Source organism: Sciurus vulgaris (genome assembly GCF_902686455.1).
Source record: "Sciurus vulgaris genome assembly, chromosome: X".
Taxonomy (NCBI): domain Eukaryota; kingdom Metazoa; phylum Chordata; class Mammalia; order Rodentia; family Sciuridae; genus Sciurus; species Sciurus vulgaris.
In genome coordinates this window covers 20,706,816-20,721,027 of record NC_136471.1, presented here as the reverse complement: position 1 = coordinate 20,721,027, position 14,212 = coordinate 20,706,816, and the positions used below count along the sequence as shown (strand labels likewise).

The window sequence follows — 14,212 nt, the reverse complement described above, 5'->3', positions numbered from 1 at the left end:
AAACTTGGAATGGAACCACCATTTGACCCAGCTATCCCACTCCTTGGCCTAAACTGAAAGGATTTAAAATCAGCACACTACAGTGATGTGGCCATATCAATGTTTATAGCAGCTCAATCACAATAGCTAGATTGTGGAACCAACCTAGATGCCCTTCAATAGATGAATGTATAAAGAAATTGTGGTACATATATACAATGGAATATTACTCAGCCATAAGGAAGATAAAATTATGGCACTTGCAGGTAAATGGGATGGAGTTGGAGAATATCATGCTAAGTGAAATAAGCCAATTCCAAAAAACTAAAAGCCAAATGTTTTCTCTGATCAGTGGATGATGATACATAATGGGCAGGGGGTGGGTAAGTTAAGAATGAAGGAATGTTGGATTGTGCAGAGGGAAATGAGGGGAGGGGGCTGGGCAAAGGAAAGATGGCGGAATGAGATAAACATCATTATCCCATGTACATGTATGATTATACAAATGGTGTGACTCTACATCATGTACAACCAGAGAAATGAAAAGTTGTACTCCATCTGTGTACAGTGAATCTATGTGCATTCTACTGTTATATATAACTAAATAGAACTAAATACAATACTATATATCATGAAATGTCAAGAATAGGCAAATCCATAGAGACACAAAATAGATTAGTAGAGCTGGGAAGTTGATCTGATGGATAATGATGGTCAATGGTTGCAGGGTTTCTTTTGTAGATAACAAAAATTTCCTGAAATCAGATGATGGTGATAATTGCTCAACTCAGTATGTGTACTGCAAACTACTGAACTGTACACTTTAATCGAAGAAATTTTATGTTATGTGATTTATATCTCAGAAAAGGTATTTTTTTTTAAAAAGAAATTGAAGAAACAGTCCACAATGTTAGGGTTTTTTGTCTGTTTATTTTAATTTTAATTCTTTGCAGTACTGGGGATTTCCAGGGATGCTTTACCATTGAGCTACATCTCTAGCCCTTTTCATTTTTTATTTCGAGATAGGATCTCACTAAGTTGTTGAGACTGTCCTTGAACTTGTGATCCTTTTGCCTCAGCTTCCTGAGTTGCTGGGATGATATGTCTGCTTCACCCTGTCCCACTCCATAAATTTTTAAATCATACATTCTTTTATGACTCAAAATTTTAGCAATTAGGAATGAAAGGGAATTTCCTAATCTTATATGAGTTCCCTATCAAAAACTACAGCAATTTTCTTTTAATTAGGAGAAAGGAAGAAAATTTCAGGTTAAAATTAGAAAAAAGTTATGACTGACTTCTATTCAACTTTGTATTTAAGTTTCTAAATCATGCAGTAAAACAAGAAATTAAAATTAATGATAGATGAATGAAGAAAAGGAAACAGAAATGCTATTGTTAGGAATTGGTATGATTTTTAGAAACCTAAAAGAATGCACAGATTATTAGAAATGAAAATAGCATTTGGTAATGTGGCTAACCATACGAGCAACATAAAATATGTAACTTCATTGAACATTTTGAAATTACAATTTGAGCAAAAGAGGCTGTTTATTATAACAATAATAGTGTCAGATTTAAAGGAGGAAATATTTATTTTGCTTCACAGTTTCAGAGTTTTCAGTCGATAGTCAGTGACTCTGTTGCTTTGGGGCTGTGAGATGAGGCAGAAAATAAAAAATAATAGTGTCAGGTACTTAAGTGTAAATATAACAAAAATGTACAAGTCATCTATGTACAAAGTTATAGACTTTCTTCTGAAGACACTAATGAATATTTAAGTTAATTGAAAAGTATTTTCTACTTGTGGATATGAAGGTTTAACATTTTATATATGTCAGTTATCTCTAAATATATTACAGTTCAATATAATTCTTAGAATTCCCAAAGGCATTTTTCTGTGAAACTTAAGGTAATTCTAAAATATACATGTAAGAACAAGGGGCTAAGAAAAGTTAAGACAGTCCTTTAGAATAAACTCAAGGGAACCTTTGCTACCTGCTCCAAAATTTGCTGTTAATCTGGATTAATTAAGACCATGCAGATTTCTTAGTGAAGGGATAAATTAAATAATCAATATGCAATAATTGTCTAGGAACATAAACATGTATATAGATGATCTTGGAGCATGACAGAGATTGAAATCACTGAGCAAAAAAGATTTAGCTGCTCAATAAATGGTACTAGGACAATTGGTTATCCATATGGAAAATGAAATAAAACCATCACTTTACACTCTATAGTTAAGTAAAACCATATGGATTAAAAACTAAAATGTGAAACCATTCAAATTGAAAAAGATGAAGTCAATCTGTCTTTATTTGCAATTCATATGATTTTTTACACGGAAAACAATAAAGAATCTATGTAAAAGTGTTACAAATAGTAATGGAGTTTATCAACCTGACTCACAATAATATCATCACAAAAATGTAATTGCATTTATATATTCTAGCAATAAAGGAAAAGCATAGGTTTTAGAAGAGATAACACTTATAATAGCTAGTAAACGATTAAGGTACTTAGGAATTAATACAATAAAATATGTGGAAGACATCCATGGAGAATTTCAAGCCCACATCTAAACACATTAAAGGAAGACCTAAATAAATGGAGATATAAAACGATGTTTAATAAATTGAACTACATTTTTTGTTTAAGAGTTACCATAAATAAAGCAGAAAAAAAGATAAACCATAAATAGGGGGGAGATATTTGCAAAGTTTTAGTGCCTTAAATAAAGAATGAATTTCTATAAATCAATAAGACATCCTCCAAAATCTATCAGAACAAAGTGGAGGAAAGGAGAGAGGAGAGAGAAAATAAGCATTTCATTTTAGTAAAAACATGAATAACAATTTTAAAATATGAAGATTTTCCTCAATCTTATTCATAATGTGGGAAATGAAAATCAGGAACACAGTGAAGTACATTTTATACTCATTTGGTAAGCAGTGATAAAATTGTCTTACTGTCCCAAGATGTGGATCAATGGGAAGTCTTTTTTACAGTACTGCTGATAGTATAAATTTGTACAATCTCATTGAAAACAAATTTGACTAGGTTTATATACTAGAGCAACAAAATCTTAGGAATATAATATGATCCTTAAATGCAGGTCATGTAAGTTTTGAATCCATTTGGAACAACATAGCAAAGTAAAAACAAACATATGATTTTAATTATAATAATATATTTGATTTAACAAATATATCCAGTATATGATCATTTCAACAGGCTGTTAATATAAAAATCATAAGTGAGATTTTTACATTATTTTTTCATAGTAAATCTTTGAAATACAGTGCATATTATACAATAAAACATATGTCAATTCTTATGTTCCCATTTTAAATGTTCAGTAGTGACTTGTAGTTAGTGCCTAACATTTGCATACACTCAGAGAAATCTGTGCATGTGCATAAAGAGATATGCATAAGCATATTTATGGTAGCACTGGTTGTAGTAACAAAATATGAAATAAAATCCACATGTCCATCAATGGTACTATGAATAATGGTCATGCTATGGAATACTATACAGCAATAAAGTAAAAGAACAAAACTTATACAAGAACAAAGATAATTATGAAAATGATGAATTAAGGTGATGACAGTGGTGAAACTGGATGGGGAAGCAGGAGTGGAGTCACTGAGGCTGGTGAGTGGGCAGAATGACAGCATTGTTCTCTGCACAGGTACATGGCTTCAGGGAGTCATGTTGGAGAAGCCAAGGAATCATCTTGGACTGTCATGCTCAAGCTCTGTGGACCACTTCCCTGATACTACTCTTGCCATCACCAGTTGGTTTGCCCAGATTTACAGAAAGGAGTGCAGTAGACCATCAAATGACAGAGCTAGCAAATGACTCCCCCCACACACTGGGGTTTGAACCCAGCAGTGCTCTACCACTGAGCTACATGCCCAACCCTTTTTTATTTTTCATTTTGAGACAGGGCCTCACTAAGTTTCTTAGGGCCTAGGTTGCTGAGGCTGGTCGCAAACTTTCGCTCCTCCTGCCTCAGCCTCCCAAGTCACTGGGATTATAAGAGGGCAGCAAAGGGTTTATGAAGCAGATAAAAGAGATGTGGAGTTGAGGGAGATGGGGTTGTCACCTCACTGTCAGGTCAGCATTAGGTCTTACCAAGTCTATTGCTGCAAAAAATAGATTAAATGTTCAAAAAATGACATTTAATTCAGAAGTCCCAGGTTTCATCACATCAGTTATTCAATAAATGTGAATTCCAGAGGAAGAAAGAAAGGAATGAAAAATGTAATTCCAGAAGAATATATATAGTACAACAGCATTTTAAAGTTAATTTTAATAGAAAAAACCGTAAAATTGTGCTTATTTATAGGGTATCATGTGATGCTTTTATGTATGTATACATTGTATAATGTTTAAGTCAGGTTAAATGTATCTATCTCCCCAAACACTTATCATTTCTTTATGGTATAAATATTTTATGTATGTATACATTGTATAATGTTTAAGTCAGGTTAAATGTATCTATCTCCCCAAACACTTATCATTTCTTTATGGTATAAATATTCAAAGTCCTTTCTTCTAGCTTTTTGAAATGTACAGTTCCTTTTTGTTATGTATTCAACATCCTGTGTACTAGCTCACCAGAACTTTTTCATCCTACCTAACTATATGTTATGCTCATTGATCCATCTCTCCCTATCCTTCCCTCTCCCCATTCTCCCCAGCCACTGACAGCTCCCTTATAAAGCTCAACATAAGCAAAAGCAATATAACTTTTAGGGAAAAATGCATACGTGATGAAACTATGTTTTTATGACAAGGGAAGCAGGTTTAGAGAACGATAAAGGCTGCCTGATTTTGATTTCCCAGTCTTTTTTTTTTCAAAAGCCCATAAAACCAACACAAAGTACATATAAAAGCATGCATGACCCATGCATTCAGTATTTCTAGGAGACAGAGAACAACCTTAAAATTACCCTTAAGGACAGAAAAAGAATCAGTTGTAACAAAGCTCATGCTTCCCATATGCTGTTGTAAGCCTGTGGATGCAGAAAATGGGTGAGAGGAGATCTAAGAGGTTCCTTGATAAGGAGTTGATGTAATCAGAGGACTTGGATGAGGCACAGGTAAAATCTATTTAATCAAATGTTTAATCAAGAGTTAAATGTCTGTACATCACATTCAGGAAGAATTACTCAGGAAAACCAAGTAGCAGCAAGAACCTAAGTGTTCATGCATCCACGGACAAAATGGGATACACACACACAAACACACAATAGAATATTATTCAGCCTTAAAAAGGAAGGGAATTCTAACACATGCTACAATGTGGAAAAACCCTGAGAAAATTATGCTAATTGAACTATGACAATCACAAAATGGCAAATATTGTCTGATTTTATTTATATGAAATATTAACAGTAGCAGGGAGCTTGGGATATGGCTCAGTTGGTAGAGTGCTTGCCTGTCAAGCACAAGGCCCTGGGTTCAATCCCCAGCACCGCAAAAAAAAAAAAAAAAAAAAAAAAAAAAAAAAGAGTAGGAGGGCTGGAGGGCCGGGCACAGTGGCACAAGTCTGTAATTCCAGTGGCTCAGGAGACTGAGGTAGGAGGATTGCAAGTTCAAAATCAGCCTCAGCAACTTAACAAGGCCTAAGTAACTTAGCAAGACTCTGTCTCCAAATAAAAAATAAAATGACTTGGGATGAGGCTCAGTGGTTAAGCACCCCTGGGTTCAATCTCTGTACAAAAAAAAAAAAAAAAAAAGAATAGTCAGACTCATAAAGTGAAAATAGAATGGTGGTTTGGGTGGTTGCCAGGGGCTGGGTGGGTGAGGCTGAATAGGAAGTTGCTTAATGGGTATAATTCAAGTTTTTCAAGATGAAAATTTTCTGGATATTGTTTGCATAATCTCATTAATGCTAATGAACTGTATACTTAAAATGGTTATGGTAAATTTTATGTTATGTGTTTAATGTTTTTAGAGCTGCAAAATGACAGATCTGTGTGGAAGAGCTGTGGTTATATAGTGTGTACTGATGAAGAATTAGAGGAGAAATGACAAGATGAAAATGAGATGGTGATAATGAAATAATGGAAAAAAGGTTGAAGGAAAATAATTATTAAAAATAAAAAGGGTGATAAAATAGTATTATATATGAATAATCAATAAGCTGTAATCAATTTTTATGTGAAAAAATAGCACTCAATTGTAAAATACAAGGCATGGCAGACCCAAATCAAATATGATACATAAACACATTTACACATGCACACAATGATGTCCTCATGGAAAGATAGCTGAGATATCTAGTCTACTTCAAGAACAGAGGCTTCATCAGAAACATAAAGAAAAGAAAGAAAACAAAAAGAAAATATGCACAGGAACACAGTTCTGCAACAACATTTACATGAGTGGTACCAAGACAAAAATCAATTTGTATTTAGTAACACAAAATATGTTTTCTCAAAGCTTTAACTGGGAACTGGGAGTCAACGATATCATCAGGATTGATGATACTGACTTCATCTCACCTCTGCATCTCCTTATATTTACTTTATTATTAGAGAGCCTCTTCCCACATAATAACAAAGATGTCTACCAGCAAATCCAGGTCTACGCTCTCCTGGCTTAACAATCCCAGCAGAGAGCAGCATTTCTTCCCTAAACATTCCAACAGAAGTCCAGGTTTGACTTATATTGGTGTGGTTTGTGTCACCAACCCATCTCTGAATCTACTATTGTGCCCATTCATACTGGCCCGGATTGCACATTCACACCTGGAATGGGTGTGGGATGAGGGGTACAAGCTATGAGTTCTATTACAACTCCATTGTTTTCCCAAAGGAAAATCTGGTTTTGCTACCTAAAGAAGAGTTAAGAAGTCATCAGGTAAGTATAGATAGCAGTTGTTCATTTATGGTATCTAGTGGAAAAACAAAGCCCCAACGTTGAGTCACTTACAAACTAATTTAGAATATAATCATTAGAGGGAGCCATTTTCTTTCTTTCTTTCTATACTTGGGCCCTTTCATAAATATTGAAGAGAGCGTTTGTACTTTTTTTCTATCTCTCACTGTTTCCATCCAAGAGGAGGAGAGACTTATATACTTGATGAACTTGAGAAGAAACACTGAGTATGTGTAGATGAGATCTGACTTCCCTCCACAGTGTTTTGCCATGTGAATGCACTGATCTGGGCGTTCTATGCTCTGTCTTGGTGGCAACTCAGTTCAGTTTAATGGTGAGGAGGTGGAAAGTTGTAAGTTTTAGAAGCCCATTTGTGGCCATGGATCCAGAACACATTATCCAATATAAAATATTATAGGATTATATAATAATCTGGTATTTTTGTCTCTGATTCCAGAGCCTATTTTACAAATGTTTCCAAATGTAGATAGATAAAGGGTTGCAACGGGTAATGTCTGTGCTGGTTTGGAGGGCTAAGAAGAGCCCAAGGTGGGAAGCAGGTAGCTTAGGTTTTGGGAAGAGCAGGTAGAGCACTTCCTTTCTCCAGGATTCAACTTTCTAATATATAAAATAAATAAGTGGGCTTTGGAGAGCTGTAAGGATACTTCTAGATCTAACATGTCATGATCATCATTGGGGAACAAACTGTCTTGAAGGAAATATATGATTTGGATTTTCTTTTGGCAGCATTAGGAATGGAATTCAGGGTGTCTTGTGCATAAGACCACTGAGCTGCACCCCAAGTCCATGATTCAGATTTTCAAAGAGCAGGAGGAGAGCTGGGGTGAGGCTAGCAGGGTTGAAGGCATCAAAGGAGAAGTTAGTTAGCATGTGAATTTGAAGAACAGAAAGAGGCAAGGCTCGTTGTCTAAAAGCCCAGGCATTTGCAGACTGATTCACCTTGACAACCATTTAAGATTATGCACACATAAAGGGATATAGAGGATTTAGGCACAATCACACATAGGAGGAGTTTCACTAATGCCTGCCATGAAAAATCCTCCACAAGCCATGAGATGATCTTAAAGATCCCAAGCAGGAACATGAAAAATATTACTAAATACTAATAAAGAATCCACTCTGTAATTTCTATATTTAAAAACAGCAAGCGGTGAGATCATAGATTAAGCCCTTATGATAAGTTTTTCTTGGTTTGGACTCCTTGTCTAATGACCACTGCAGTTTTTTCCCTCTTAGACACCATTTCATGAGATTGACATTGATTTTAACTGGCTTTTCTGACAGTGGCCTATCTTTTATCCTGATTCCATATCCAACATGTCATGGTTATCCCTGGGCAATGGTATTCAAGCACAAAGATTTCATGTATTTTTTTTCTCAGTGATATTTCTTGCCTAATTAGTCCTGAACCTAGCAGCTTTGAAGGGCCCATCTGGGTGGACCACACTGATCCACTGGGAAAGCTGTGAATGTGTTGATTATGCTTCTTCATGTCTCCAGGCAAACTCTGACTTCCTAACGTTGAATCCTACACATCTACCACAGGTTAAGAAGAAGGCCCTGAAAGTCAAGACGACGTACTTACTGCCAAATCCATGTCCCATGCTTTCTGTTTTCTCTAAGTAATTTGGGAATGTTTGGGGATCATATTGATCTCTCTCAGGCATCAGCACCATGGATCAGCTAGGTGGTTACAATGCATACAGGTTCAAGGAGAACACATGAGAACGAACCCCTCATCTATACATTTCCCTATAACCTAATGGTAATCTTCCATCACTTCTGCAAGCTTTCCTCTTCTCTGCTGTGGGTAAGGAGAGTCATTCTAAGGATAGTGGCTTTAAAATAAGTTAAGGAAGCCCAGAAGAGCAGAATTGCATGCCATCAAAAGAGGTCCAAGTAGGACAGCTGGTGTCCAAAGATGCACCTGAATTTGTAGTGTATGCTTCCTACATCACTTACCTGTCCTTTTTCAGCAAATACTGGTTATCAAGTGCTGTGCACTGAGGATATAGAGTAAACGACATAGACATAATCCTGCTCGCACCAAGCTTAGATTTTAGCAGAGGAGAAAAACGTGAGAGAAGGAATTGTGATTTAGTGTAAGACTAAAAGCAATATGGAAGTAGACAGCCAGCATGCCTAGCCAAGTTTAGGTCAGAGATGGTCCTCTTACTAAGATAGTGAAGATTAAACTGATATCTAAAGTCTGAATAAGATCTAACTAAGCTTGAGACAGATGGGATAGAAAAAAATATTCCTTAAAAAATGAATGTGGGCTGGGTTGTGGCTCAGTGATAGAATGATTACCTAGCACATATGAGGCACTGGGTTCAATCCTCAGCACCATATAAAAAAATAAATAAATAATGTTTAAAAAATCACTTTAAAAAGATGAACAGTATGCGCAAAGACTTGGAATCATAGCTCTTTGTAGGAAATGAAGGAAAACCAGGTGGATAGAGTGAGGTTAGAATATAAAATAAGGTAATGGGGTGGAACTTGATTGTAACTGCTTGGACTAGTCAGAATTAACATAAATCTAAGAAGTAGAATTGAATGTGGGAAGGGAAAAAAAGAGGGCAAATGAAGTATGACTCCCAGTTTTCTGCTCAGGGCAAATAAGTAGATAATGGCATCATTTATGAAGACAGCAAAGGTTATGAGAGAAGCATAGACATGTAGTTTCAGATGCTTGAGAGACATTCAAATGAATCAGAAGATCTGGAGCTCAGAAGTGTCTTGGCTAGAGATGTCCATCACAGGAACAGATGAGAGTACCTCTGGGTAGAGAGTATAATAAAACAAGACCAGGGCCTTGGACCAGACTTTGAAGACCCTCATTTACTCTAAGTAGAAGAGGAGGAATCATAAAGCAGCGAGGAAGTCTTGTTAAGGAAGTCAGTTCCGAAGCTGACATGCTGGAGATTTGGGCCTACTTTTTCTTCTATTAGGCTCAGGGACTCTATTCTGTACGATTGGTCTATGTGTGTTGACCAACAGTATGGAATAGAAGACACAGAGACAAACCCACATAAATATAGTTAATTCATAATAGACGAAGGTGCCAAAAATATACAATGGAGAAAAGATAGCCTTTTCAACAAATGGTGCTGGGAAAACTGGAAATCCATATGCAGCAAAATGAAATTAAACCCCTATCTCTCACCCTGCACAAAAATCAATTAAAAAAGGATCAAGGACTTAGGCACTAGAATGAAGACCCTGTGCCTAATAGAAGAAAAAGTGGGCCCAAATCTCCACCATGTTGGCTTAGGACCTGACTTCCTTAACCGGACTCCTAAAGTGCAAAAAATAAAATCAAGAATCAATAAAAGGGCTGGGGATATAGCTCGGTTGGTAGAGTGTTTGCCTCATAAGCACAAGGCCCTGGGTTCAATCCCCAGCACTGCAAAAAAAAAAAAAAAAAAAAAAAAAAAAAAAAAAAAAAGAAGAAGAAAAAGAATCAATAAAAGCATCAGCACCCACTTATTGGACAAAACAATTGGCCTTTGTTTTTTTGGGATTGGCTCTACATTGTGTACAACCACAGAAATGAAAAGTTGTACTCCATTTGTGTATAATGAATACAAAAAAATTAAAAAATAAAATCTATTTTTTTAAAAAAATCAATAAATAGGATGGAATCAAACTTTTCACAGCAAAGGAAACAATCAATAACGTGAAGAGAGAGCCTACGCAGTGGGAGAAAATCTTTACCACATGCACCTCAGATAGAGCACTAATCTTCAGGATATATAAAGAACTCAAAAAACTTAACACCAAAAAAAAAAAGAACACCAAATTACCCAATCAATAAATGGGCTAAGGAACTGAAAAGGCACTTTAGAGAAGAAGATATATAGTGGATCAACAAATATATGAAAAAATGTTCTAGCAATTAGAGAAATGCAAATCAAAGCTACACTGAGGTTCCATCTCACTCCAGTTAGATTGGCAATCATCAAGAATACAAGAAACAATGTTGGCAAGGAAGTGGGGGAAAGGAACACTCATCTGTTGCTGGTGGGACTGCAGATTGGTGCAACCACTCTGGAACCAGTATGGAGATTTCTCAGAAAACTTGGAATGGAACCACCAATTGACCCAGCTATCCCACTCCTCGACTTATAGCCAGAGGACTTAAAATCAGCATACTACAGTAATGCAGCCACATCAATTTTTACAGGAGCTCAATTCACCATAGTTAAACTGTGGAACCAATGTAGGTGCCCTTCAACAGAAGAATGGATAAAGAAAATGTGATAGATATATACAATGGAATATTACTCAGCCTCAAAGAATAATGAAATTATGGCATTTGCAGGTAAATGGATGGAAGTGGAGAATATTATGTTAAGTGAAATAAGAAATTCCAAAGAACCAAAGGGCAAAGGTTTTCTCTGACATACAGATGCTAATTCACAATAAGAGGGGGTAGAATAGAGGTATTTTGGACTAGACAGAGGGGAGGGAAGGGGGGGCATGGGTATAGGAAGGATAGTAGGATGAATTGGACATTATTACCCTATATACATATATGATTACAAGACTTGTGTAACTGTACATCATGTACAACCAGACAAATGAGAAATTATACTCCATTTACATATGGTGTGTCAAAATGCATTCTACTGTCATGTGTAACTAATTAGAACAAATAAAAATATATTTAAAAAACACTGAGGACTCTGAGAAGTACTGTCACAAAATCCCCAGGAAGTCTCTACTTATTTGATTTACAAATAATAAATCCCATTCTCTGTGGTGTACATTCCATTTTGGAAAAGGCATAGCTCTGTGGACACTAATACCATGATTACAAAGCAGAGCAGTTTCATCATTCCCCCAAATTCCCCTGTGTTGCCTCTCTTTAGTCAACCCCTCACTCATCACTGACAAACGCTGATCTGGTTTCCACTGCTATAGTTTTTTGCTTTTCCGGAATGAGAAATAAATGGGATCATACAATGTGTGGCCTTTTAAGTCTGGCTTCTTTCACAGCATAAAGCACTTCAGATTCATTCATGTTAAATGTATCAATAATTCATTCATCTTTATTGATGAGTATGTTCCATTGTCTGACTGTGCCACAGTTTGTCCATTCACCAACTGAAGGACATTTGAGTTGTCTCCATTTTGTGAAGACTGTCAATCAAATCACTATAGACATTCATAAGTGTGTGTATATATATGTATATATATATAGTATAAGTTTTCATTGCTCTGGGATAAATACCTTGGAAGGAGATGACTGGGGAGTATGATAAGTTTATATTTAACTTTATGAGAAGTTGACACACTGTTTTCCAAAGTGACCGTACCATTTTGCTTTCACACCAACAACGTATGAAAGTTCTGTTTGCTTTGTATTCTCACCAACATTTAGTACTATCTGTTTCTAGAAGCCATTCTGATAGGCATGTGGAAGTATCATATTGTGGTTTTAGTTTCCATTTCCACAAAAGTAAATGATTTTAAACACATTTTCTTATTTTTGTGGTGCTGGGATTAAACATATTTTCTTATGCTTATTTGCCATCCATATATCTTCTTTAGTGAGGTAAGTTTATATAATTTCCCATTTAAATATCTTGTTGTCTGTTACCTTATTGTTGCATTTAAGAGTTCTTTGTATATTTTAGATACAAGTTCTTTGTCAGGGATGTGATTTGCAAATATTTACTCCCAGGCTGTGGTCTAATTTTCACTCCCTTGACAATGTCTGTCACAGAATAAAAGTTTTTAATTTTTCATTAAGTCCAACTTATCAGTTTCTAATATTACTGATTATTCTTTGGGTCTCATATCGAAGAGCTCTCTGTTTACCATATTTCACTGCATAATTGTCCCACCTGGGTTTTTTTAGTACAAAAATTGGTTCATATCCTTTCATCACATAATAGGGTATAATTCTATTCCTCACACCAGCTTAAAAGGTAAAAGAGCAGCAATGTATTCATCGGTGGCATTGGAATGCTCATTTGTCTTCTCTTACCGTGTGAGCCATGAATTGTCAGCACATGCGCATTGTCACTAGATTTGCCTAAACCCAGCTTGTGTGGTTTAGAGTGCGGTAGGACTAACACATCTCAAACAGGTGGTGCTGAAGCTGGCTGGTCAGATAATGAAACCACTGCGAGTGGCACAGAATCATTGGACACAGAAGATTAAAGTTTTAAGTCCATACTTCACACTGGAGTATTTTTCTCAAGTGTAATATTTCGACTGTAATGAACAAATCAAGAACAACTAATGTGTTAACTTTGTTTTTCAGGCCAGAAGAAATGCTTCCTAAAGTCTCATGAAGAAATGATGTGCATTGATTTGGATTCTTCAATTTTAACATATATTCATAAGTATTCTGTGCATCCTAGTCTTGCACCAAAGACAGTTTAGTAATAAATGACTTGTAAGTAATACTGGATCATTTTTATTTTAAAAAGCTTCACAGAATCACCACCCCCCACTTTTTGCAAAATAATTTGGCATAAAATTGTGACGATTATGCAGTAAGATATGGAAAACCAAAGGAAAAGTTTTAAGTCAAAAATAGTCAGTAGCCACTGATGCACTTAATGAGGAAAGTTTTATGGAAGTATTGGTGGAAAGGATGGAAAAGTATGTTGAGTAGTGAAGGAACGGTTATCCAATGGAGGCAACAAGGACCAACAACCTCCCTGGGAAATGGAAGTTCAAGTGATAAATGGAAAGTCACATAAGGCTGGAGAGAGTATTTTTTTTTAATGATAGGAGAGACTTGACAGTGAATACATTCTATTGGGAAGGAAGCATATGGATGGTTCATCTTTTATGGCTTTGGTTTTAAATTTAATTCTCACATTCTAGATCACATGCTCATCTTGAATGAATTTGGCACCTGACGTTGACCGATCCCTTACTGAACCTGGAAAGGAAGACCAGTCCTACTATGTAGCCTCACCTGTGTTACCAGAACACCTGTTTACTTCCAGTCCAGGCTATTAAGTCTTCATTGTTTTGAAGGGATTGGGCTGTGGTCTTTTGCGCTCTTAGTGACCACCACTCCTGCAGCCCCTTTATGAAAGAAACAGCCCTGAGGGTTCTTTCTACATAAAGTTGCTAGAGCCTATGCCCTAAGCATTGAAAACAACTAACCCTTTGAATAAAACCAACCCAGCCATGATGGGTCAAACTTAAGATCTGCACATGATCAAGGTCAACTATTATCTAAGGCTGTTTGACTTGAAATTTCGCCACAAAATGTTGTTGGTGCTCTATTTTAGAAGATGCTTGTGCCAAGGACAAATGTCTATAGATTGAACTTGAAGGAGGC

General features: G+C 36.0%; 1 long non-coding RNA gene across 1 annotated transcript in view; it reads left to right on the top strand.

Annotated features, from left to right (window-relative positions):
* The window catches only part of LOC306650613, a 75,099-nt gene extending 69,612 nt beyond the window's left edge, over positions 1–5,487 (top strand). Inside the window, exons 4-5 of the long non-coding RNA XR_013760976.1 lie at positions 3,677–4,388; positions 4,478–5,487. This is a non-coding gene — a long non-coding RNA (uncharacterized lncRNA). The remainder of the gene's footprint in view (positions 1–3,676; positions 4,389–4,477) is intronic.
* The last annotated feature ends 8,725 nt before the right edge of the window (positions 5,488–14,212 follow it).